Below are 25,417 nucleotides of genomic sequence, written 5' to 3' on the forward strand. Positions count from 1 at the left end.
AGATAATGATCTCAAACATACTAATAAGGCAATACAGGGTTTCTCAAAGTAAAACAATAATGATTCTTTAATGGCCAAACCGCTGACTTTAATCTTGACTGATTGGTTACATTTTAAACTTTAGAGCAGAAGGGCATAGGAGCAAAAGTGGGTCTCAAACACTGTACAAACATACATATATGTATATGAACAGCATGTATATATACACATGTATGTGTGCGTGAGAGAGTGTGAATTCTGTTTACAGATTAACAGGAATGAGCAAACTGCCAAAACATTTTTCAGCCACCCTGAGTGGAAAAAAAACTGTGATTAGCACCATTATCTTTCCCTTAAAGACCTTAAACTCATATCTGGATCTAAATCCATAATTTCCTCCATAGCGACATTATTTTCCTGTAGATTAGGCATCAGACTACATCTTTAGTTACTAATGACACTGGGAAGTTCAAGCCTTTTTCAAGCCGGAAGGATTTTGACCGATGACCTTCTGTTTGGAAATGAAGGCTGTTATCAGGTTAATGAGGAAGGGCAGACAGGCCAGTACTGGTAAGAGATACTGAACACAATCAGGCTTCAAGGAACGAATGAGAGCAAGTAGAGTTAGTGAGAGAGAGACAGACAGGAGAGAGGGAAGGAGAGAGCGTGAGAGAAAAACAGTAAGAGAGAGTGAGAGAAACAGACAATGAGAGAGAGAGTGAGAGACAGAGTGAAAGAGAGAGATAGTGAGGGAGACAGCGTGAGAGTGAAAGAGAGAGACAGTGAGAGAGAGAGTGACAGAGAGAGACTGAGTGTGAGTGTGTTCATTGTAAAGAGAGTGCAGCCCCAGCAGCTGGAATGAGCAGCGTGTCTCTGACAGAAAGTTCCGGAGGGGAGGGACAGACTTCTCCTCAGTGTGTCGGCAGGCTTTCCTACATTGATTTTTCACAAGGTCGCCCATAAGTCCGACACGGGTCAAGCCAGATTTGGCAGCCACCTCACCCAGTTGTCACTTTCAATGACTGCAATAAAGTTTGGACCCAGTTGCGCCATATTAGGAGTCCAAAAACAAGACCAGACAGAGTTGCCACCGGAGCAGGGAACGGCACTAATATCTGGGTGTGAAAACGAGGAGAGAAAGGGAGGGGGGAGAGAGAGAGAGACAGACAGACAGACAGACAGACAAACACAGAGAGAGAGACAGACAGACAGAGAAAGAGAGAGACAGACGATAGAGAGAGACAGACAGACAGAAAGGGAGAAAGAGAGACAGACACATAGATAGACAGACAGACAGAGAGAGAGAGAAAGAGAGAAAGAGAGAGAGAGAGAGAGCTCCTAGGTGAAAAGAAGGCATGTCAAATTCATTAAACATTAATCAAAATTACGATTCAGGCCTGAGCAGTTACTCACTCAATAAAGTTAGTGGGCTTATTCCTGCTACACGGCCATTGATCCAAACCACAGCTCAATGACCTACTGACAAGTACAATTTAACACACCACAGGAACTGACCTGTGTGCTCACTGACATATCCTACTGATTCCTACTAATAAAAGAGTTTTCTGACCAGTCATGAGCCTGCAAGATCACAAATGATTACATCATGTAATGGAGAATATTACATTACTCAATGATTCAGATAGTCATGATTATTAATTTTGTGAAATTATCCGGCAACACTGGTGGGAACAGAAATTCTGGGAAAGAAAAAAAGACAGGACCACAATGTTGTTTATCAACTACATCACCCTTTCAGAAATGAAATCGCCTGTTATCCAAGGCGCACATGTTTCAGCAGAGAACACCCAGGACTGTGTTTCAAGAGGAGTCAGGGGAGGGACCCGCTCATTTCTTTATGGTTAACTCACTGTGCTTTTCAGATGGGAAAACAAGAATGAATGACAGGATCTCTCATTCCAAACCCGACGCTCTACGGCCAGACTTGAGTCCCACAAACCTGCTCACTTGAGCAAAGGCCAGACGGGAGCTGGACGTGAATGTGAAATGGAGGGTGAGAGAGAGTTTCAAAATCACTCGTTGGGATCTGTTAGCACAGTGGGAGCGGACATTACAGACTACTCACAACAGCTAGCTACAGATAGACAGAGAGAGAGAGAGAGAGAGAGAGAGAGAGAGAGAGGGAGAGAGAGGGAGAGAGAGGGAGAGAGAGTGAGTGAGAGAGAGTGAGTGTGTGTGAGAGAGAGAGAGAGAGAGAGAGAGAGAGAGGGGCTCACATCTAGCTTGAGATGACCTTATGGAATGTGACTAATGATGAGAAGGGCAAAACTGTGTGTGGGATGTGTGTTTTTTTTTTTGTGTGTGTGTGTGTGGGTGGGGTGGGGGTGGGGGTGTAAATGTTAATTATAGAATTGGGCCCGCACACCCGGTGCCCTGCTCCCGCACCTACGCACCCGTCATTACTGCACTGTTTAGAAGAATGACACGATGAGATTCCAGCTTTCTAATTAGTTGGAGTCTAAGTAACACAGAGACTCCCACATTGACACACACACACACACACACACACACACACACACACACACACACACACACAGAGAGAGAGACTCCCACATTGACACACACAGAGAGCGGGATCTTAAGGGCGAAGCGTATTTACACTGAAACATGAAATCATCACTCTCTGAAGGACAAACATGCACAGACATAGTCTGACCCTCCTAATTAAGACCCCCCAAAAAGGGAAATATATATACACACACAGATCCACACCAGGGTGGCAATAAGGTAGTAATGTGCAAAATCCATTACAGGTCACCATCTGTATTTCAGCGCCTGTTAAGCCCATACCATACAAATCTTTAAAAGCCACTAGACACACGTAGGCTTGGACAACATGACAAGCCACTTCATCACAATACATACTGAGGTTAATAGAGTACCACATAACACATCTGAAGTTTTGATCATCCAGATTACGTAAAACAAGTGAAGAGTTTTTAAATTACTTGTTTGCTTCTGAGTATAGTGTGGTGTTGGAAGGCCATCTATCTGCTTTGGGGAGTTTATTTATAGTTAACTTGTGCATGGGCAACACACACACACACACACACACACACACACACACACACACACACACACACACACACACACACACACACATTCCTCTATGGCTGATAAGCCTAGGAATTATAGGGGATATGTCAAAGAGTGTGTGTGTGTGAGAGAGAGAGAGATGGATAAACAACAGCATTCTTTAGTGTTATGCTACTTTTCTCAGAATAAAATCAATTAATCTCCAAAGACAACAAAATACTACCAGCTGGTATTTGTTTTCATTGACAAGAAGGCAGCGTCATTCTGAGGTCCCCTGTCGTGAAACTGACTGCCTATCATGTGGAACCAACCCAAGAGCTGTCTGACCGCTGTAGAAATGACCCGATAGCCGTCGGTCTTCTGTAAAAATGACCTGATAGCCGTCTGTCTTCTGTAGAACTGACTCAAGAGCTGTCTGGCTGCTTGCTTGTCACATATTAGCGAGGAACCCATGACAGCCAAACACACAGCAAATAACTTAAGTCAATAAACAAAACAAAAGTGGAAGAAACTCCCTGTTTGTCTCAGCTGAGTGTTTCAAGTGGAGGGTCCTCTCAGCGAACACGATGACTCCTCTTACTGCAGCTAAGACCACAGTGACGTGAGAATTTTTGGCCATGTAAACATACGTCTCATCAGCAAACACGGACAAGGTGTCAGTCCCAGCCCTTTAAATTACACAGTAGAGTTGTCCACCTGCATCTTTCAAAGCTCTGGCTGATTTAAAGGGCTAAAAACAGACACGTCTACCCCCCTGTCTAGCCATTATTGGTCTGTTCCTCACCATGGCAGAGGGCGGGCTAAGAGATATGGTGCGTACCAAGCATCTAATTAAAAGAGGGGTGGGCTATTGCTCAGGTCAGGTCAGTCCAGACGTTCAGGGTGGTTTTTGAGATAACCCCTATCTCCTACCACAGAGCATATGGATCTCTCTTTCACAGACACACACACTCACACAAAGAATGAACAGAATATTCCATTAACTTCTCCATAAAATATGGCAAGCGCTACTGGAGGTAGTAGAGACAGCAAAGTTAAGATGGTGTGCATTGCCTGTGGAAATAACAGCAGCGTATCTCTCTGTATCAGCTCTAACCATGAGCACAGCATTGACCTCCGACCCCAAGAGACTGGCCTTCCTCCTACCCCAAATGAAGGCCATTATTCAGTTCCCGACCCCCTCAAAATCCAACAGAGCTGCACACTCCTCAACCGAGCTGTACACTCCTCGACAGAGAGCTGACGCAGGACCAGTTGGTTCTGGTCAAATACAAATATTAACATCCATTATACAAACAGCCTGATTGCTCCAACTACTGATGCTTATCAAAATGTCGCTGTATTGACTTCTATCAGAGAAGCTGATTTAAAGCTTGGACTGATGGATATGGATAACGGGGGGCTGGACCCTGCTGGCCTGGGTGAGCTGGAGGAAAAGGGCCCAGATTTACTTGTACAAAAGAACAGTGTTAGAGAAAGCTGCTCTACATGTAGAAGCACCCATGCATGTACACACACACACACACACACACACACACACACACACACACACACACACACACACACAAACGTGTATTCGTATGCACACACAAACACATACGGGCATGCATAAGGATACGCACACACTCAGACACATGCACACACACAGATACACACACAGTGGGATGAAAGGATTACACTGTCTTGACAGCGGTAGTCTAAAATAGCCGGCTCTCCTTTAGGCCTGTAAAAGTATGTGGCTTTGCAGAGCTATATGTATTCGGAAAGATTATCTGCAACTGCTTGTCTCTGCTTAAATCCCTCAAGCGCACAGACATCCCACACAGACATCCCACACAGACATCCCACACACACATCCCACACAGACATCCCACACACACATCCCACACACACATCCCACACACACATCCCACACAGACATCCCACACAGACATCCCACACACACATCCCACACAGACATCCCACACACACATCCCACACACATCCCACACACACATCCCACACAGACATCCCACACACACATCCCACACACACATCCCACACACACATCCCACAGACATCCCACACACACATCCCACACACACATCCCACACACACATCCCACACAGACATCCCACACAGACATCCCACACAGACATCCCACACACACATCCCACACAGACATCCCACACAGACATCCCACACAGACATCCCACACACACATCCCACACAGACATCCCACACAGACATCCCACACAGACATCCCACACACACATCCCACACAGACATCCCACACACACATCCCACACACATCCCACACACACATCCCACACACACATCCCACACACACATCCCACACAGACATCCCACACACACATCCCACACACACATCCCACAGACATCCCACACACACATCCCACACACACATCCCACACAGACATCCCACACACACATCCCACACACACATCCCACACAGACATCCCACACAGACATCCCACACACACATCCCACACACACATCCCACACACACATCCCACACAGACATCCCACACACACATCCCACACACACATCCCACACAGACATCCCACACAGACACACCCGCAGCCGACTGCTGTGTGTTAATGGAGCAGAGCCTGGGAAATAATGGCCCTCCTTGATGACAGGCTGCCACTTCACAAAAAGAAAAGATGGGACAATATTGTTTCCCGATAATGCATATAGAGAGGGGGAGGAAGGACATAATGGTCCTCAAATAACAAAACCTTCAGTCGTCCTACAGATAACCAAAAGGAGGAAAAAAAAGCTAAACGTGGGACAAGTTCAGGAAAGGCACTTGGAACTGAAGGCATGAAGTTTGTGTGTGTGTGTGTGTGTGTGTGTGTGTGTGTGTGTGTGTGTGTGTGTGTGTGTGTGTGTGTGTGTGTGTGTGTTAGTTATCTATGCATGGCAAATTATACCATTTTGTTTGTGTGTGTGTGTGTGTGTTGTTGCTACTGTTATATGCCATATGTCATTTGGTGTCTGAAATATTTGGTGGTTAACACTAAGAATGCATAGCAGCTCCTGCCACACAATGGGAAATATAAGCATGGACATCTCTTGACCAGGAGTCACATCGACATCAGAACTGCTCCCATATTCTTAAACAGCGTTTTTATATACACCCAGTGTGACTGTCCCTATAGAATAATACTTCATATTCTGCTTACAGTAGCAAAACATCTCTGGGAGATTCTTTACTATACACCATGACAAAATCTGAACAAACACAAGAAAAAACGGCCTATATCCAGGGTTCTGTGGTAAGGAGCACTGGAGCGCCTGACATCCAAAATTTATGAGCACATTTATGAGCATCAACCTGACATGTCTTTTTTCCTGACTGCAAAGACATGACAATGATTTATTCATACGATACTGAAGCAGGAAATGCAATTACACTATTCACTAATATATTAATTAACCAACATTCACCTGCAGAACCTAGAACTGGAGACAAATATAATTTCGACAGTTACATAGTAGTTTTAATATTTTTTTACATTATGGAGGGCACGTTAAATATGTGTTTAATTAGCCAAGCTACACAGTCGGTTAGCTAGTCACCTAAATCACTTACAGATATGCTAGCTAGCTAACCTAGCTATTTTCGTGTTCTGAATGCTAATGTCCCCTTTTCCATTTATTTAGATGTGTTAGACGACATGCCCGTTGCACAGGCTAATTTTCTCGTCATGCCCTGTCAAAACAGCAATGTCGCATTTTTCCAGCTCCATACATGGTGGAGCACGGATGCCTAATGTGTCCTGGCTCGGTAAAACGACACACTGCTCGGGTCCAAGTCCCTCGTCTCCCGAGTTGTTCTCCTCTGAACACGATCCACACAGTATATAAAACGGGGTTCAGTTGGAGAATGAGAGTGTGAAAATGGGTGTGAATACTAAACTGAACTCATATGACTTTAAAAGAACAGGCGGTGGCTGAGAAGATAGTATGGGTTGATGTTTCTTCCTCATCACAGAGTGAGAGCTTCCGTCTGCATGTTTATGTGCCAGGCCTTTAACCAGGGCATACATTAAATCTTTCAGAGTGCTTAAACAAAGAATGCCTTGCTTTCATGTTGATGAGGCAGGTTTAAACAGGGCTGTGATCAAAGAAAAACACCCATAGGTTGAGAGAGGGGAGAGAGAGGGAGGGAGTGTGAAACACTTCAATACCTGCTTCCAGGCTAACACAAAAACCCCAGTGGTTTTCTGCCTGAATGGAGTTTTAAAATTAACCAACTGTATATAATTACACCGCGCACACACCCACCCACCTGTATAGTATGACATTATGTTGTTGATTTCAGCCCTGACTGTGCAGAGTAAGACAAGCCGCGTCTTTGTGCCGTGTACGCATGCGTGCACGTCTGCATGTGTGCGTTTATCCATAATGAACGCTACCTGTAGGCAGAGTTAGTTTCTGTGGGTGTGGGTGGTAGCTTCACTGCTCATGAATGTTGGGAATTCTCTCCGAACACTGGAAGAGAATGGGTGGGTGGAGACGGTCTGCAGGGGTGGAGTACAGATGTTCAGGCTTTGGTGTTCCAGAAGCACCTGACGTTTCGCTTCTGTCCTGGGAAAGAAATGGGAAGAAAAAAAAATCAGAGACTAGACAGGGGGGGGGGGGGGGGGGGGTGTATGATTACTGTCCTGAGTCATGGTCTGAGGGGTGGAGGAGGTGTTGGAGATGTTTTACGCAGGCCTTCTAAAGAAGTATCGCTGCTCTCAACACACACACACACACACACACACACACACACACACACACACACACACACACACACACACACACACACACACACCCAAAACAGGCATATGCTGCTCGGGCATGACTAAGGCAGAAAACACATGCGCACAGACATGAAAACGAGTAACAGAGTGAGATGTAGTGCACAGAGTACATTTTCTCCTGAAGTTTTCTCCTGAAATCTCTCTATCTATCTCTCTCTCTCTCTCTCTCTCTCTCTCTCTCTCTCTCTCTCACACACACACACACACACACACACACACACACACACACACACACACACAGATCCCGGCGCCACACTCGGCCGCACCCGTTCAGGGTCGTGGTGCTCTCACGTTTCACTTCCGAGGAGAGAGCAAGCGAAACAAACTCCCTGCTCGGCGAGTCATTAACACGCCCGCGGGGCTTAACACAGCGCGTCCGGCTCACGCGCGCCATCCGCACGGAACACCGCACCCCGACCTGGGAAACGCCTCCCCTCTACTGCACAAACAGAGCCCATTACTGGGGGCCAAGGACCTCCACCGCTGGCCACAGACGTATAACATCCCTAGGGTGGGCGGAGGAGGGGGCGGGGCAGGCGGAGGGGGGGCGGGGCTGATGGTTATGATGCACTATGCAGCTTTGTTTACGTTTACTTCCTGTAATTGTAGGTATGACCAATGTAAAAGCATACACATATGATTCAGAAGAGAGAGGAAACAATTAAATATAATCACAGTTAACTGAGAGGTTCACATTTAAATTTGAGCAAAGCAGTAGAGATTACTGAAGGCTGGGCATCACTCCTGTTATACTAGCGAAGGGTCCCTCAAACACACTGGAATTTCAGGGCAGGGCAATAGAGATCTGCTTGCTGAAATTTAGACTCAACATGTGGAGAATGGTGAGAAAGAAGAGCAAAATACAGAAAATAAATGGGTTTCACTTCCAGTTGGTCTTCTAACAATCTTTCAGAAAGCAAAAAGGGCATGTTTTGGTTCTTCGACAAAAGCCTACACAAGGAAGGTTTGTGATGGTGATATCTAAATGTTCAAAGTTCACTTAAACCTCCCACTCAATCCACTACAGCGCTCTAGGATATGAGGTCAAGCTCTTGAGCAGAGGTTAAAGAGTTTATCAGACCTCCCTCCTCAGACTAAGCTGTGTTTGATGTAGTGTGTGTGTGTGTGTGTGTGTGTGTGTGTGTGTGTGTGTGTGTGTGTGTGTGTGTGTGTGTGTGTGTGTGAGAGAAAGAAAGAGATTCAGGAACAGCCAGTTGACAAGAAGCTTTAAATGAGTGAGTCATGGCCATACATGGGCAGCTATGTGGTTCACACACACACACACGCTCACAGATTTTCTGCTCGAAGGAATTTAAAGGCATGGAGTAATTAATGTGATATCGACTAACTAATGAAGATCACTAAGAGGTTACACATTCTCCAGGGCCCCTGAGGGATCAGGACAGAGGGATCGTTCACTGGTTCAAGCTTTGATGATGTCACATCTGACGTGGCCTGGAGTCCAAGTGGTCCAGACTGTACTCAGGGTGGGAGGGGTGGCACCTGTCAATCACAGATAACCAAAGATAGCTGGACGTAGCTGATTGGTGGTAAGTCTGAGTGTTGGTATATGGAAGGTTCGGAGTTGATGGTCACACATCTGGATGGACCTGTCCGTGGGGGATTTTTCCTGTCTGGCCTGTGGCGCTCGTCCTGGAGCTGTGGTTCACCAGACCCAGTCTCACACACAACTGGCCTGCGCTAGGTGTCACACTCACTGTGTGTGTGTGTGTGTGTGTGTGTGTGTGTGTGTGTGTGTGTGGCCATTCTGGTGCAGTCTTACCGCCTCACTTAGACATCTACACACAGTCAGAGGCATCATGACAGATTTTACATGACGTTTAACAACAAATTCAAATGGCAAATCTAAGCAACTAAGGCTCTTCAAACGTGCATTCTGTGAAAGGACTTTACCCTTACATAGAGCATGTATCTCTCTCTCTATCTCTCTCACTCTCAAACACACACACACACACACACACACACACACACACACACACACACACACACACACACACACACATACCCTTCACTGTTTACCTATGTGAAATCATGCAAGTACCTTTGTGTGTACTTTGTGTACCACATGATATCAGGTTAATGTTCAGGCAATGAATGACTAAAGATCCCAATATAAGACCTCATGAGTCTGTCAAGCACACACACACACACACACACACACACACACACACACACACACACAAACACTGAGGTGTTAATCACAGCTCCAGTCCTTCACACCACCTGTCTGTACCACCCATTCTCTCTTTGTTTTTATCTCTCCATCTAAACACGTACTCATTCTCAATGCCTTTGGTCTAAAAGGGACAGAGAGACAATGACAAATCTCTCCATCTCTTGCTCTCCCTTGTTCTCTCCCACTCACTTCCTCCCTCTCTCTCTCTCTCTCTCTCTCTCTCTCTCTCTCTCTCTCTCTCTCTCTCTATCCTCATAAACAGTTCTGTAAAAGCTTCTCAGCTTGACATTCAGACTCTGACTCTAGCCCCATGCTCCATCCCCCTCCTGAGTGCAGATTGCAGTTACACAGTGCATACAAAATTCACCCTACAGGGGACATACACACGCACACACACGCTCACACACACACACACACACATGCACGCACACACAAACAGGCTTGGACATGAGCCAGTATCAATACCTGGACACTGAGGAGCCCAGATGTATGTAGTGCTGGGTGAGGCTCAGGTGAGTGGGCTAAGTGCGCTGTAGATCTCCAGTGTGCTGGGGGTCTCCGGTGTGCTGGGGGTCTCGAGCCTCTAATGCTACACGCCCCGTGTTAAGGGGAAAGGCTGCAAGGTCTTATAGCCAGCAGTGCCCCCACATACCTGAGCAAGAGAGCCTACTCAGCTTTCGCCAACAGAATGACGTTAGTTACTTAAGTCATATATACAGACATACAACAGACCCCATTTAACACACACACACACACACACACACACACACACACACACAAACACCAGGCCAAGTCTGGTCACAATCCTCAGTTACATCTCACACTCCCTCTAGAAGAGCACCATCCATCAGCTGCTGACACTCTGGACACCTCAAAACACACACACACACACACACACACACACACACACACACACACACACACACACACACACACACACACACACACACACAATAAATAAAGACAAGGTGATGGTCTGAAAGCAATCCCTGCACAACGCAGCTAAGATTAATTAGCCCACTTTCACTGAGAGCACAATTAATTAGAGTTCATCATTAGAGGTGTCCCAAAAAATCAATTCACATATCAAAAATCGATTCTCATTTTCTACGATTCAGAATCGATTTTAAATGTCCCAAAATCAATTCTAAGTTGTGATGAAGTCTCACATTACGTAATTACAAAATTACGCGAGATTTTACGCAGCAGGTTCTGGGACACACTCATGCACGAAAAAGTTTCAAAACAAATGAAGGAAAGAGATATTCAACCTGTCCAACATGGGTTCATTTTGGTTTTTACCGAATGCCTGGGAAGACCAAACTTGACACAATGTAGCTTGTGTGCAAGGCTTGGGTAACGCGGTGAGCACGGGAACGTACACACCGCGTGAAATAATATAGAGAAGGGTGGATCCAGAGAGAGGGGAGAAAGAAACAAAATAACAACAGTAACTAAAAAACAGCGCGGATAAATGCAACGCGAAACCGAAACCAAAGACGCCAGGGGAAGTAACTGGCAGCAGGCAAAAAATGCTGCAGCAAAATAAAACCCATGGGGACTGGGACTGACTCTGGTGCCCCTAGCAACGACTGGGGGAACTGCATCCGAGCCAGCCCTGACAGCTTGCAAAATGAAGTTCAAGAATTTGGTAACTCAACAAAAAGCATTTTATTTTACCAAAGCACTTTGTTTTTGTTAATTAAAAATGAAAGACACTTTATTTTCTGTATTTGTCGTTCTGTCTTGCAAAGCAGACTGTAGTAGATCATGCAGATTTTATAGACTGAAGCAGACATTTTTATAAATCAAATCGTCTTTGAATCAAAAATCATTTTGAATAGAAAATCATTTTGAATCGAAAATCGATTTTTAATCGAATCGTGGCCCCCAAAATCGGAATCGAATCGAGAGATAGTAAACAATTCCCACCCCTATTCATCATCATATACTTTTCAAATCTAACTATAATGTGGCTGGATTATCAGTACATAGTGAGTATGCTCTTCATCTTAATCACAAGTAATCAAAATTGTTGACTATGGTAGTGACTATGAAATACTGTAGATTAGTGGACACACACACATACACATACACACACACACACACACACACACACACACACACACACACACACACACACACACACACACACACACACCCTCCACATGGACAACAGATTTGAAAAGGTTAAAACGTATACAAAAATAAAATAACATTAATCTCACAATGCCAATCTGCAGGAAATCCTTTAGGACCAACACTCACAAACTCACAAAGCAAACTCCATCTCCCGTCTACTGATTAACACCAGAGGGATTCCCCCTGCCATCTGTGCATTAATGGTCTGCCCCATGCGTGCTCTAGGGAGAGGTAAACCACGGACTAAGTTACTCTAGGGACAAAAGAGGGAGGACAGAAAGAAATGACGAATGACCTGTCTAACAGTTGGGTCCCATCAACAGTCAAGAATCCCCCAATAAGGGGAAATGAGGACTCGTGGGTGGGGGGGGGGGTTGGATGGTAGGAGGGTTTTGCTCTAATTTATAATACAATCGACTACCATCTCAATCTGCAGGGCCTCCTCACGTACACACATGCAAGACACACAGGCAGGCTTTGCTAGTGTTGTAAAATACACACATACACACTGGAACACACACTGTGAACTCAAATGTACATGCTTTCATTCACACAAACACACACGCAGACACACACACACACACACACACACACACACACACACACACACACACACACACACACACACACACACACACACACACGGGTAAATGAGCTTCTGTGTTTCTCACACTCTCTCACTCCTTTTGGGATCTTCCACCAGAGCAAACATTGACTCGCTCTCTCGTTTCCTGCCTTCTTAATCAGGCCTGACCTACTACGCCACACCCATAACAGACGCATCCAAACACCAGCACACATAACGTATTTACCCAGAGTGCATCACCATCTATGTGTACTGCAGACATGTGCAGTCGTGACTGAAGATAGCCGTGTCCCTCCTACATGGCACTGTGAAACGGACAAGGAGTGAAAGGTCACATAAACAAAGGCAGAGTGCACCCAGTGGACAACCTTATATTCTGGTGTAGGCAGACGTGCTGTGTCTGTATCCAGCATGGTGATGTTTGGCTGAGCTCATCTGAATCGTCCCCCCACCACCTGATCTAGCCACCTCGCTCCCCGAATGACCCCCCACTCGAAGACACAGGCCATCTATCTTCCCTTATCCCATTTATTTGATCTTCTCGTGTTCATATATCTTGTCCGATTTAATACATCCAAAAGGCAGAATGCACACAGTGTTTGGTCCGTCTGTTTGCGGGTCCCGTCCCGCTGAACGAAGGCTGGGGCGTGGGCGAGCTGAAGTTGGCAGGGCTAATCGGGGGGGCTCCTGAGAGGGGGTTTAATTGGAGAGGCTCCAGCAGACAGCTTCCCAGGGCGAGAGGACGGGTCCCAATTTGTCAGCCCGGCTCTGAGGCCCACGGGGCAGGGTGAAGGAGAGACCAGACACTCCCCCGAGCCCTGGGGGGGATGGGCCGCGAGCTGTCACACACCCCCGCCCACCCGGCACCACACACCTGACGGCAATACGCACGGCTGATCGGATCGGGTCAGTTGCGCGTTAATGGATTTTTTACTATGCGACCTGTGTTATTGCCGCTGTCTCTCACAAAGGGGGGATAGGGCCCGGCGTGAGGGAGAAGAGAGAGGATGGAGTTGGACAGGGAGAGCAGTGGGACACACACACACGCACACACATGTCCTCTGGGAGCACCGCACACACCCAAGAAAAGCAATCACACCTGAGCTTCCTCTCTTTAAAACAAATAAATAAATCACGCAGCCCTCAATGGCTGTTCCCCTCTGCACACAGCACTGACAACCTCAGCGTGGTCCGGTTCCCTTATGCGTTTGAAGCTATTTACCGTTAACATGTCCCCACCCCCCTCCCCCCCCCCAAATTGCTTACGCCGAATGATTTAGGTGAACAGCTGATTCGGAGACCAGATCAAGCGCTTAAAAATCACCCTTGATGAAAATCCCTCATCCCGTGCCTCGTCTGAGAGCTGGGACAAGAACAATAGACGCAGTGTGTGGAAGTACACACAGTGTGTTAAAGTACACACAACCCAGTGCTTTTGTGATGAGCACAAAAGAAGCGGTGAAAACCTGCAGTAGAAGGGAGAGGTGCTCACCCCGTACACAAACGTGTGTGAGAGTGCACACGTGAAGGGAGAGGTGCTCACCCCGTACACAAACGTGTGTGAGAGTGCACACGTGAAGGGAGAGGTGCTCACCCCGTACACAAACGTGTGTGTGAGTGCACACGTGAAGGGAGAGGTGCTCACCCCGTACACAAACGTGTGTGAGAGTGCACACGTGAAGGATTACAGGTCCTGTATTAAAACAAGCCAGCATCCCTCATCTGAATCAGTCTGCTCTTGAACCTCATGATCTATTTAGTGTAGAGGAGATCTGAATTATCAACAGAGGGGCCTCTGCATTGCTAAACGGTTCCCTACTTATGATCCTTGAGCCCAGTTAGACTGTAATATATTTGTTTTGTAAAAAAATGATATTAACTCTCAAATAAGAGTGGGTATCACCACTGATTTCCCAGTTCGATTCGATTCCAATTCACAAGGTCCCGATTCAATTCGATTTTCAATTCGATCCGATTCAATATCGATTCTTGTAGGGAAATTTCAGTTACAATAACTGAAATAGTTTGAATGTGAAATGTTGTAATGATACAAGGAACACTCAAACTTTATTAAAATGTATTAAGATATTAGTGTTTATACTGTGAACAACAGTTACATTCTTTTTTAATATTGTAATGATAATGGGATTATTGGGTTACTGTTTCTTTAAGTTAAGTGTGTGTGTGTGAGTGGGAGAGGAGCAAAGGAGCGAGAGTGAGAGAGAGGATTCCGCTATTTACTTCTGTTGAGTGAATTCGCTTGTATTAATGTTAAAATAAAAGAGAAGAGTTGTCAACTGTAAACTTCACAGCTTTATACTTGACGCGTCGCGATCGGCGTGATGGTCCGCACACCGAAAACGACGTAATCGCGGTGGCTCCGCCCGTGCGCTGTCGCTTCGCGAGGTCGTGCACCTCTCGAATTTTGTAACTTCACGCGCCGCGCTTCAGCGCAATGAACAATATCATGTTTGCAGGGTTCATACACCTAAACAAGGTGGAATTAAAGCACATCACGCGAGATAAAACGCGAGACGTTAAAACAGTACGCATATGCGGGGAAAATTGGCCAATTCTAAAGATCAATCTCAGGTTTATAAAATCAATATCGAATCATTCAAATGAAGATCGATTTGAATCGAAAAATCGATTTTTTAAACACACCTCTACTCTCAAACAATATTTGCCAATTTACCTCCACTAGATCGAAAACAGGACTCAACAATTAACAAAAGACAGACAAGAAATGCAAATGCATATGTACACACACACACACACACACACAGAAACACACACACACACACACACACACACACACACACACACACACACACCATCTCAGTACCATTTTTAAAATAGTCCACCTTAGTAAAGCGAAGGGCTGCCCTCTTCAGATGCCCCCGAATCAGATCCAATGAATGTAGATTTGAATCAGACTCTTCATGTACAGAGGAATAAAAATGAATGATGGTAAGTGTGTGTTTGGTTTGTATAAAAGCTCTTTGAACTCATTAAAATGCAGGACAATAAACGCAATTCCAGACATCAGAGTGATCAGGAAATAGAGGAGAGATGGAGGTGACATTGGAAGAGACGTCACACTCAACAATAGAGCAGAAAGTCTCCTTCAGTCTAACTGTGCCTTGTTCTCAGTTCATCTTTGCCTCAATCAGTGTAACTGTTTGTGTCTTCCTCTCGGTTTTTCTCCCCCTCCCCCTCAATTATTTGATCCTCAGTTCATCTGTTCCTCACAGATTAACTGTGCCTTGCTTTCACAGATTAGCCGTGTTTCCCATCCAGTTTAACCACACCTTGCCCTCAGTTTATCTCGGCCTCCATAATTTATCTGTCTCACTCTCAGTTTATTTGTCTCACTCTTAGTTTAACTGTGCCTCCCCCACTTAAACTAAGAGGGAGGCGTAGACTGAGGGGGAGGGGCAGAGGGTGGCACACCTTAACTAACGGTGTCTTGTTCTCCACCTGTGTCTTCCTCTTTGTTTATCTCTTCCTTTTGCTTGACTCCCAAATCCTCTGTTCCTCACCACAGCAAACTCTGAAATTGCACGTCCCTCATTTCCTCTGTCCTCCTGTGTCGTCTCATCCCATCTGTCTTCCTGTATTCTGCCCTTTCTCCCAGCACCCCTCGATTCCGATCAAAGAGGACGTGGTCTGCGTCTTGACTGCTAAAACAGGACGTGGCCCAAGAGCAAAGGACAACAAGATGATGTATGAGCTGATGTGATTACTTATGTCTGCCGATTCCAACAACTGTCATGTTCCTTCCGCACAACTCATATTCCAGGGGGGAAAGTCACCTTGGATTTATGGACCAAACCAGAGGCGGGCAGAGTGAGGGGGGGAAAGAGAGAGAGAGAGAGAGAAAGAGAGAGAGAGAGAACAGGAAAAGGTAGGGAAGGGACTGAGAGGGACAGGCACACAGCAGGTGACAAGGAAGGAGAAATCTGGGGACAAGTGACATAGACAGAAGACCTGGAGCAGAGACATAGCACTGTGAAGTTCTCTTAGCTGAAGAAACCATGGTTTCATGGGCTACAAATTGCATGTGCTCACACGCACACACACACACACACACACACACACACACACACACACACACACACACACACACACACACACACACACACACACACACACACACACACACAAATTCACTCAATTATACCTGCTTAACAAAGCATCACTTGCTGCTATTACAGATTACTCATTGAGGAACTGATTAAATGACGTCTGATGCTCTCAGATCCTCAGGGTCATTCACTCCAGACTGGGTGTGTGTGCACGTCTACACGCTGAAGCCCTATAAACACCAGTCCTGTACAACTCTGTCCTGGATCAGATGAGGCTGCCCAGCGAAACGACCCTTCTCGTTAGCTGCGTTTCACACAGGCTGCTCCGGGTTTCCACCCCTTCTCTGCCCCAGTAAGCGGGGTGGGGGGCGGGGGGGTCCATTCCGGGTGTGTGCAGCTACCGGGCATCACATTACGTGGGCTGCCAGCTTTGATTCAGGCGCAGGACGAGCAGCTTAAAGAGGGACTGACTGACGTCCAGCCTAATTTCATCTCCTCCTGCAGATAACACTCCAGGATCGCTGCAGTAACACATGCTTCCTTCACGGGCTCCTTCCATGTTTCCTGACCATGGAACGCAATATAACGCCCACATGCTGAAGCTTATTTCTTGTGTGTGTGTGTGTGTGTGTGTGTGTGTGTGTGTGTGTGTGTGTGTGTGTGTGTGTGTGTGTGTGTGTGTGTGTGTGGCTGTGTGTGTGTACACGTATGTGCTTATGCACAAACAAGATGTGGTTTGTGTGCAGCGCTTTTTATAAGTAAGTGTGTGTAAGTGTGTGTGCGCACCAGCTCACGTGTGTGAGGCAGCTGAGTCAACACACACACAGGGCAGAGAGGCTTGTCTCAGTTTATGAAAACCTGATGTACAGTAGCTCCCCCACAGCTCAGCGGAATCCACACACACACGCGCGCAAATACACACACAAGCCCACACATACAGTCCCACACACACCCACGGCAATCACGCACCAAAACTGTCATCGCTGGAAACTTATATAAGTGCAACTACTAATTTTGCTCCATCGGGTCTTTTTAATCCTGCACTACCTGAATGGTAGAGGAAGAGAGATATCCCTTACAACAGCTTAGCTAATATCACCCAGATTACTGTCTCGTAAAACGTGTCCATACACACAGCAACAATGTGCCATGCTGTTGAGTCACGGTGCTGCACCTCACTGAAGGCCAAACAGAAAATATGCCCAGGCAAGAGCCTGCACAGCTATTCAGCTCAGCACTTAGCAAATAGTCTCCTGCATGTCCTACAGTCTGTGTGTGTGTGTGTTGCCACGTGTATTAAACACACAGACAGACAGATCCTGGTGAATGTTCTACCCGTACAGAAGTGGAATGACAATCATCTGATTGGAATTTGATTCGAGAAAGTCAGTCATGCGTTAGGGTTCTGTGGCCTTCCTAAAACAACAAACCACTACTGAACACCACACGACCGTCTACTCCACATTCTTCTAGCCAGCCAAGCCAACGAAGTGAGAGAGCGGAGAGAGGGGAAGATACAGAGAGAGGGAGAGGGAGGGAGAGAGAGAGAGAGAGAGAGGGAGAGAGAGAGAGGGAGTGCTAATCAACTGAATTCTCAAATTTCCTAGTGTAATCAAAACATGGGGCTGTGTGTGTGAATGTGTCTGTGTGCATATGCATGTGATGTGATTTGAGAGAGAAAGAGAGAGAAAGAGAGAGAGAGAGAGAGAGAGAGAGAGCTTAGCCAAAACTAAATCATGGTGACACAAGGGGAAAGGGAGGGTTTCTGCTGAAATGAAGGGGAATTTGAAAACAAACGGTCAAATGCCACCGATGGACGGCCGCCCCGTGTCCTCTCTGCGGGGGAATTAAACTCAGGCCTCTGCTCTAGGAATAGCTCTTGAAGAGCGTAGATTTGTGGTTAGGGAATCACATAGGTCTGGCCTAGAGCTCCGCGTGTGTCTGGGTGTTTGTGTGAGGACTGTCTTAGCTTTTGACTAGACAATTCTCCAGTAAATTAAGTTTTAAATAAGACTAGGAGCTCTGCTCCTCAGAACCAGCCAATCACCTGTTAGCTCGCACTGTGGTAACGTCTTTAAAAGCTAAAGTGTAGTACGTAATGACGATAACCCACACCCAATTTGACTTAGCATTTAAAGGCCAGTACAGAAATGGAGCAAAACAAATAATCTTACCTCAGGTCGCTCCCAGTTTAAAAATTCGGTTGTCAGGTAAATCACAGTTGACCTCTAAAGTAGCAATCCCAACCTGTAGAAAGAACAACATCAATCAGATAAATAGAATAGTTCATTTTGAATCAGAAAACGAGAGTTTAAAAAATAAGACTGGCTTTTATCTTATTTTAGATCCTCGCAGATACTAAACACACCAGAGCTGAAGAACGCCTTTCATACAATGTAAAATGGTAGTTAGCAGCTAAGCAACATCAATGTGCAAAGTTAATATTCTGTTTCCCAAACACAACATAGTGGTAAGATCATCGTAAATGAGAGTGTTTAGTGAGTGTACAGCTTAATCTACCATAATGATCTTTGTTTTATGTTATTTTTGGAAGACCCTGCTTTGATCTTGAACACTCAGTTCAAGGTTCAGCGAGGTGTGGCATATCACAAAACATTTTATGTTGCCAAGGACATGGAAGAACTTCTTAAATAATTTAAATAATTACAAAAACGGGCCTTTATGCCACTGTCCAACAATCAGCTTCTTAAATCATGTCTTTTGCCTAAATTTGAACCAAGGTTGTTGGCTTTAAGCATACTGTATAGGTGGGTCCTTGCCACTCTGCATGGTGTAACGATAATCAGGTCCTTTCGTGGCCCGTTAACCTGAGATGCTACCCATCATAGATCTTTTAGCAGCTGCACAACAACGTTCAAATATCACTAAAGGAGTCGCTTCCTTTTCAGATATTCAAGTTAGTTCTAGATACTCCAGCAGTCACGTCCATTCAAGTGTTGTATAAATAGGCTTGCTTTTCCACCATGTTTTCACAAATGTTAACATCATCTTCTAACATCTAACATCATCTGTGTGAATCAGCTGTGTGTTTGAGATCAGTAAAGTGAAGTGTGAAAACTTTATGTCCACGAACAGAAGACAGAACAATCATTAAAACATAAAAAGCAATGTTTTGTCTACAAAACAAGCAACAAAATATAAAAATGGCAGTGAAATCAGTAAAACAAAGACACTAGCAGGTCTGATGAAAACATGGTTAGGCTCTTCACAGAACAAGTCACGCAGAGAACATGTAGTTCCCAGCAAACCAGCCTCCTCTTACAGACCAAGTGGCCATTTACACTAAACAGAGGCGTATTCCCATTCTTACATAAGTCACCCTCAAGGATTAGCCAGTCTGCACGTACAGTCTGCTCACAGCCTTGAACAGCATGTGGGCCAGAGGCCCCAGAGCCCAAACCTGCAGCGGATAACACACTGGGCTCCATCGCGTTAAGCTTCTGGGCTCCAGACTTACACTTTTGGAACTGGTAACATCATGAATCAGGCTGGTGATATAATGCGTAAATGACAAGAAAGGTTAAGTCAATTAAAATGACTTCTGTTACAGAGGACACAGTGAGACATGCCCATGTAAAACTAGAGTTAGAGAGAGAGAATTGCAGAGAGAGTTAGTGTGACTGCGTATTTTGAGAATGAAAAGGGAAATAAATGTAAGAAGTTCCCCCTCTCTCCCCTCATCTCCAAGCCCCCAGGACAGAACTGATTCCACCTCTCTTCTTCTGCCTAGAACCCATCCTGAGCAAACATCTCTCATCTCTCCCCCTCATTTCTCTTCAGCCTCTGGAAATGTTGTAACCTGTTCTCTCTTGCCCACAGAACACTCCCTCAGGTGACGTCCAGTCAGCGCAGGCCAAACCTTCCCATAACAAGACAACATTTAGGCAAGCTGTAGGCAGAAAAGCTCCGTTGTCTGAAACTGGGCATGACACGATCGGACAGTAACTTCCAAACCTTGTCTCCCGAGCTGCCTTTGGCAGACAGTGACGGGGGGGGGAGATGATGTCATGACCCAAAATGACAGCCTGGTTGTATTTTGTTACTGCACTAACCCTGTGCAAATAACTGTGGGAAAAGGGGGAAACCATACAGCCCAATCATCTGAAACAAGAAAGCCACTTCAGAAAACTACAGGCACAAATTCCAGTTTGTGCTTCATGTCAAGCAGTTACAGATTACTGTTAAAACAGCAAGTACTTATGCAGTTTGAAAAAAAAAGCTAAGTGTCTCTAAAATAATTATAACATGTCATGTTTAAAGTATACGTGTGAGGTCAGGAACAATCTGAGGGTGCAGATACTCATAACAGCGTCATGCTGAGTCTCTTTCCCTCACACACGCGCTCTGCTCCTCAGCACTAAACAAGACCTTTGTCCCCTTCTGTCCTGCTGCGAGGTGACATTATTCTTCATATTACACAAGATCTCTGTGTCATACACGTGCACGTACACGGGTCCTGACTCTGGTCACCCAAAAACCTCGAACCCCCAGACCAAACAAAACAAGCCACCAACCAAGATGGGAAAAATCAGAAATGTCCAGAGTGGCTCTCTAAAACAATGACCTCTCTCACTGGACTCGCAGACAAACATTGGAACGAATTTACATGTTTTAAAAAACAAAATGTTCTCCAGTCAATGGAATTGAGTTCCACTCAATGGAACAATGTGGAAACAGAATTAAAACTGTATACCAGAAGCCAAAGCCCAAAAACCAGTCAAATGTTTGCATAGAAATGCAAGTCTGATGATAATGCTGTAGTTTTCAGGCCAGAGCAGATGACAGGTGATAAAACTGTAGCCTAATGGCTAAGAATTACAGCAAACCACAATGAATACCAACAGCTCCACAAGCCTCAGCATATATCTCCACAAATGGAGAACTCATTTTGGCGACAAAATAGGACTGAATCTGTATCAGTTGGTTTTGTGCAGCAGCTGACATGAACATGACCTCCTACTGTGGAGCCTCTCACCAGCTCTTACGTAGCTGGCTGCCCTCACTATCTTGAGGTCTGGACACACACACACGCACACACACACACACACACACACACACACACACACACACACACACACACATACACATACACACACTTCCTGACATCACCCGAAAAAAAACAGACAAAGTCATTGGTTTAGGGAGTCGTTAAGTTGTTTCTCTTAAACCCAGCACTGGTTTGCCTGGCCACTGTGAGCTAGAATTAACCCACACACACACACACACACACACACACACACACACACACACACACACACACACACACACACACACACACACACACACACACACACACACACACACACACACACACACACGCACACACACACACACTCTGCTGTGGAATCCACTCTCGGCACTCACACTCTGCATTTAAGCGGGCCGAGTTTAACCGGGGAGTATCCTGTGTGGACGGCTGCCCCTCGCCAGCCCCTTGGCACGGGGTCAGGCGTACTGATGCCATTATAATTGCTTCCTTACAGCTGTGGCAATCTCCTTTTAGTACAGTGATCATAACTGCAGGCTGCTTGCGCCCCTCTGGCCCCCCTGAGAACGCCCGTGTGCCCTGAGCTCCGCCTTCATGCTTAGCCACGCTGCACTAGAAGCAGACAACAGTAAAGAACCCACAGCAACAGGGAGCAGCCATTTAATACATCAATACCCTATAAATACCCTATAAAGCATGCTGTCTACATGCAGTACTAATATATATACACATACACAAATAGTGCGGAAGTGAGTGTGTAAGTATGTGAGTGTGTATTTGACCTGCTTCCCTCCACATAGCGACAGACACACAAACAAACACACAGTCTGTTGGTTAATCTGGCAGCACTAGCTCTTTTTGGGCCTTGGCTAGCAAAGTCCCCAAACTAACACAGTATCTACAGAGGTTCGGAGTCCGAGCAAATGGCTAACGGCCTGTGATTATTTTCATTAGGGGTGTGTAAGCACAGCTGAGGTCTGACATTCGAGTGTGAGACCTTTCCAATCCCAAACCATAAATCATTCCTAGAGGGAAAATAAATAAACCAAAACAGGACTGCACTGTATCCCTGCCGTCAACAACACTCATATGATGATCAAGACATTATGAGTTCTTGGTAAGAACTCAAGTTCTTCCAGCAGAACTTCAGAGCTACTATGTCGCATGAGCCATACCACCAGAGTGTGTGTGCTTGTTTATGTGTGTGTGTGTGTGTGTGTGTGTGTGTGTGTGTGTGTGTGTGTGTGTGTGTGTGTGTGTGTGTGTGTGTGGTGTGACTGTAGACCCTGCAGGACTGAGAGAGCCTAAGCAAACTTGCCACTGGGTCAGACAGAACACAGCTAAAACAGCAGAGTGCAAACACACTCCTCATGTCTACAACACAACTGCTATCAGTGCTTAATCAGTCATTACAGTGTGCCGTAAGCCAATGCAATCAGTAAAGGAAATGGAGCCCCGCTGAAATTGCGACCATATCACATTGAGCTCTACCGTCAACATGCATGTTACACCAACATAATTATGATGTACAATTATGCTAATTATGAAAGGTGAGATCACATAAACGTTTAAAGCACAGCAGATGAATGATTCTACTTTGATAAAGCAGCCAACCAGCCTGGTAAAAAACTCCGACCAAACTTCTAAAGGCATTCACTCTTTTTGGCCAAGATGGTAACTCATTTAATTTTTCTGTCCAAAAGCGCTGCCAAGACTTGTTATTTAATTTCAAAGTCCAATAGAAATATATTGAGGGGGGGTGGGGGGTCTGGGGACTTTGGCAGGCATTCCCAACTGAACGAACACAAACACATGGGCTTCCAGCAGACTGCCATCCACTCCCGAGCACTTCCACCAGCAGTGGGGACACCTCAGGCTGGAGCCTCTCCCTGCTCGGCCCAGGGGTAGTGACCGCAAGGTGACTTCCTCACGCCCTGGCCCACGCGGCCTGGCCCACGCAGCCTGGCCCACGCAGCCTGGCTCCGGGTGGCCGGTGTGGTCGCTGGTAGCTTTAAGGAGCATTGTGTGTAGTGGAGCGGTCTGTTCTAGACCAAACCACGGGAGGAATGTGACCTAAATCGCACATTTAATCTAACGCCTCAGTAGCTAATGGTCAAGGCTAGGGTGTTCTCCGTCAACTGCATGTTCTTCAACTTCAACTCTTAACCATGACACGAAACCTGAAGACTTCCTTAAATCTCATCTGTTAATCTCATCTTCAAACTTACATCGTCACTTTAGGAAAAGGCAGTTTAGAAGAGAAAACGATCATCTTGAGTTGAACTCTAAATATAAAACAGAAGACACACTTAGTCCTAAACCAGTCCTAAACAATGAACAAAAGCATTTTGTTCTTCACCATGGACTACACCAGACGGGGTCACGAGGAGGGCATGGGGGGTCTGACCTTCTACCACCATCTCCCTTCAGTGGATACCACTAATCACCTAACTGAATTCACTGAGAACAATGACCCTCACCTACATTACACAATTACAAGAATTTATACCAGGATGGCCTCAAATACTTGTGTTTGTAGATGTCAGCCAAAGACGGCCCCTGCATTCCTGTATCTACTGCAGGTTCTGCTGGATGAAGAAGAGAACGATGGCTAGCAAAAGAAACAGAGTACATGCCAGCCTCATGCAAAATGTCCTCAAATCCCCCAATACACAGAAAAGCTCATTTCAGAGGAACAGGACTCGGCCAAGAGGAAGCGGAGACTGCAATATAAAAACAACATAACTGCCACTGGCCCATGTGTGTAGGGCAAGTGTGTATTTTTATATTTTTTATATTTTGCAGTCACCGCTTAACATTTTTGGGTTAACCCCTGAACTGGAGGAATGCACTGAAGCAAGAGAGAGAACAAGAGAGAGAGAGCAAGAGAGAGAGAGCAAGAGAGAGAGAGAGAAGAGAAGAGTGTGTTTGTCTCGAGCTTCAGCTTCACGCCGTGCCATCCCTCCGCCGTGTCCCACACACGCCAATGTTCCACACGTGCGTTTCACACGTGTGTGCGTAAACAGACGTTCACGGCCCTTTACTGCTGCCCGCCGTCATTACGAATGAACACACATCCAAATAACACCATTTTTAAAAGGGGGGAGATGTGAATTGCAGGGCAGCGCTACGTTCCTTCATAAGAACAACTTATCCCATGGGCTTCTGCTCTCATGCTGCGCTGAGGAAAAAATGAGTAAATCTTAATCCCTCAGAAATTCAAAAACTGTATCAGAATCTATTTGTACAAACCCAACCAGTTGCTGACTGGCAAGTCACGGCCATAAAGCGATGATTAGGTTACACTGTTTTTAATTAGAGAAGGAAGGCAGCAGACTGATGGTGGCATTTACATCCATTTTTCTAAGATACGTAAGCAGCAGTTTAATACGATGTGAAACCCCGCATCGCATTTCTAATTCAGATGTCACTATCAATGATTACTTTGTCTTAGAAGTTATGACTGACAAGATTAGGAATTAAAGTATGGAAAGGCGTAATGACACGCCAAGCTGTCTTCGGTATCTCCGCCATACAAGTCTGAC

General features: G+C 45.7%; 1 protein-coding gene across 3 annotated transcripts in view; it reads right to left on the reverse strand.

The window, feature by feature from the left end:
- plxnb1b (plexin b1b) overlaps window positions 1–25,417 on the reverse strand; it is a 74,614-nt gene that overhangs the window by 35,955 nt on the left and 13,242 nt on the right. The window contains exons 2-3 of one of the 3 annotated variants that reach the window (XM_077014154.1): window positions 19,039–19,111; window positions 7,462–7,628 (exon numbers count right to left, since the gene is read on the reverse strand). The gene's annotated coding sequence lies outside the window, so the exon portion shown is untranslated. Of the gene's footprint in view, window positions 1–7,461; window positions 7,634–19,038; window positions 19,112–25,417 lie in introns of all 3 variants that reach the window. The other 2 variants (XM_077014153.1, XM_077014155.1) reach the window with 2 other exon arrangements.

This window comes from Brachyhypopomus gauderio, chromosome 8, assembly GCF_052324685.1.
Source record: "Brachyhypopomus gauderio isolate BG-103 chromosome 8, BGAUD_0.2, whole genome shotgun sequence".
Lineage (NCBI taxonomy): Eukaryota > Metazoa > Chordata > Actinopteri > Gymnotiformes > Hypopomidae > Brachyhypopomus > Brachyhypopomus gauderio.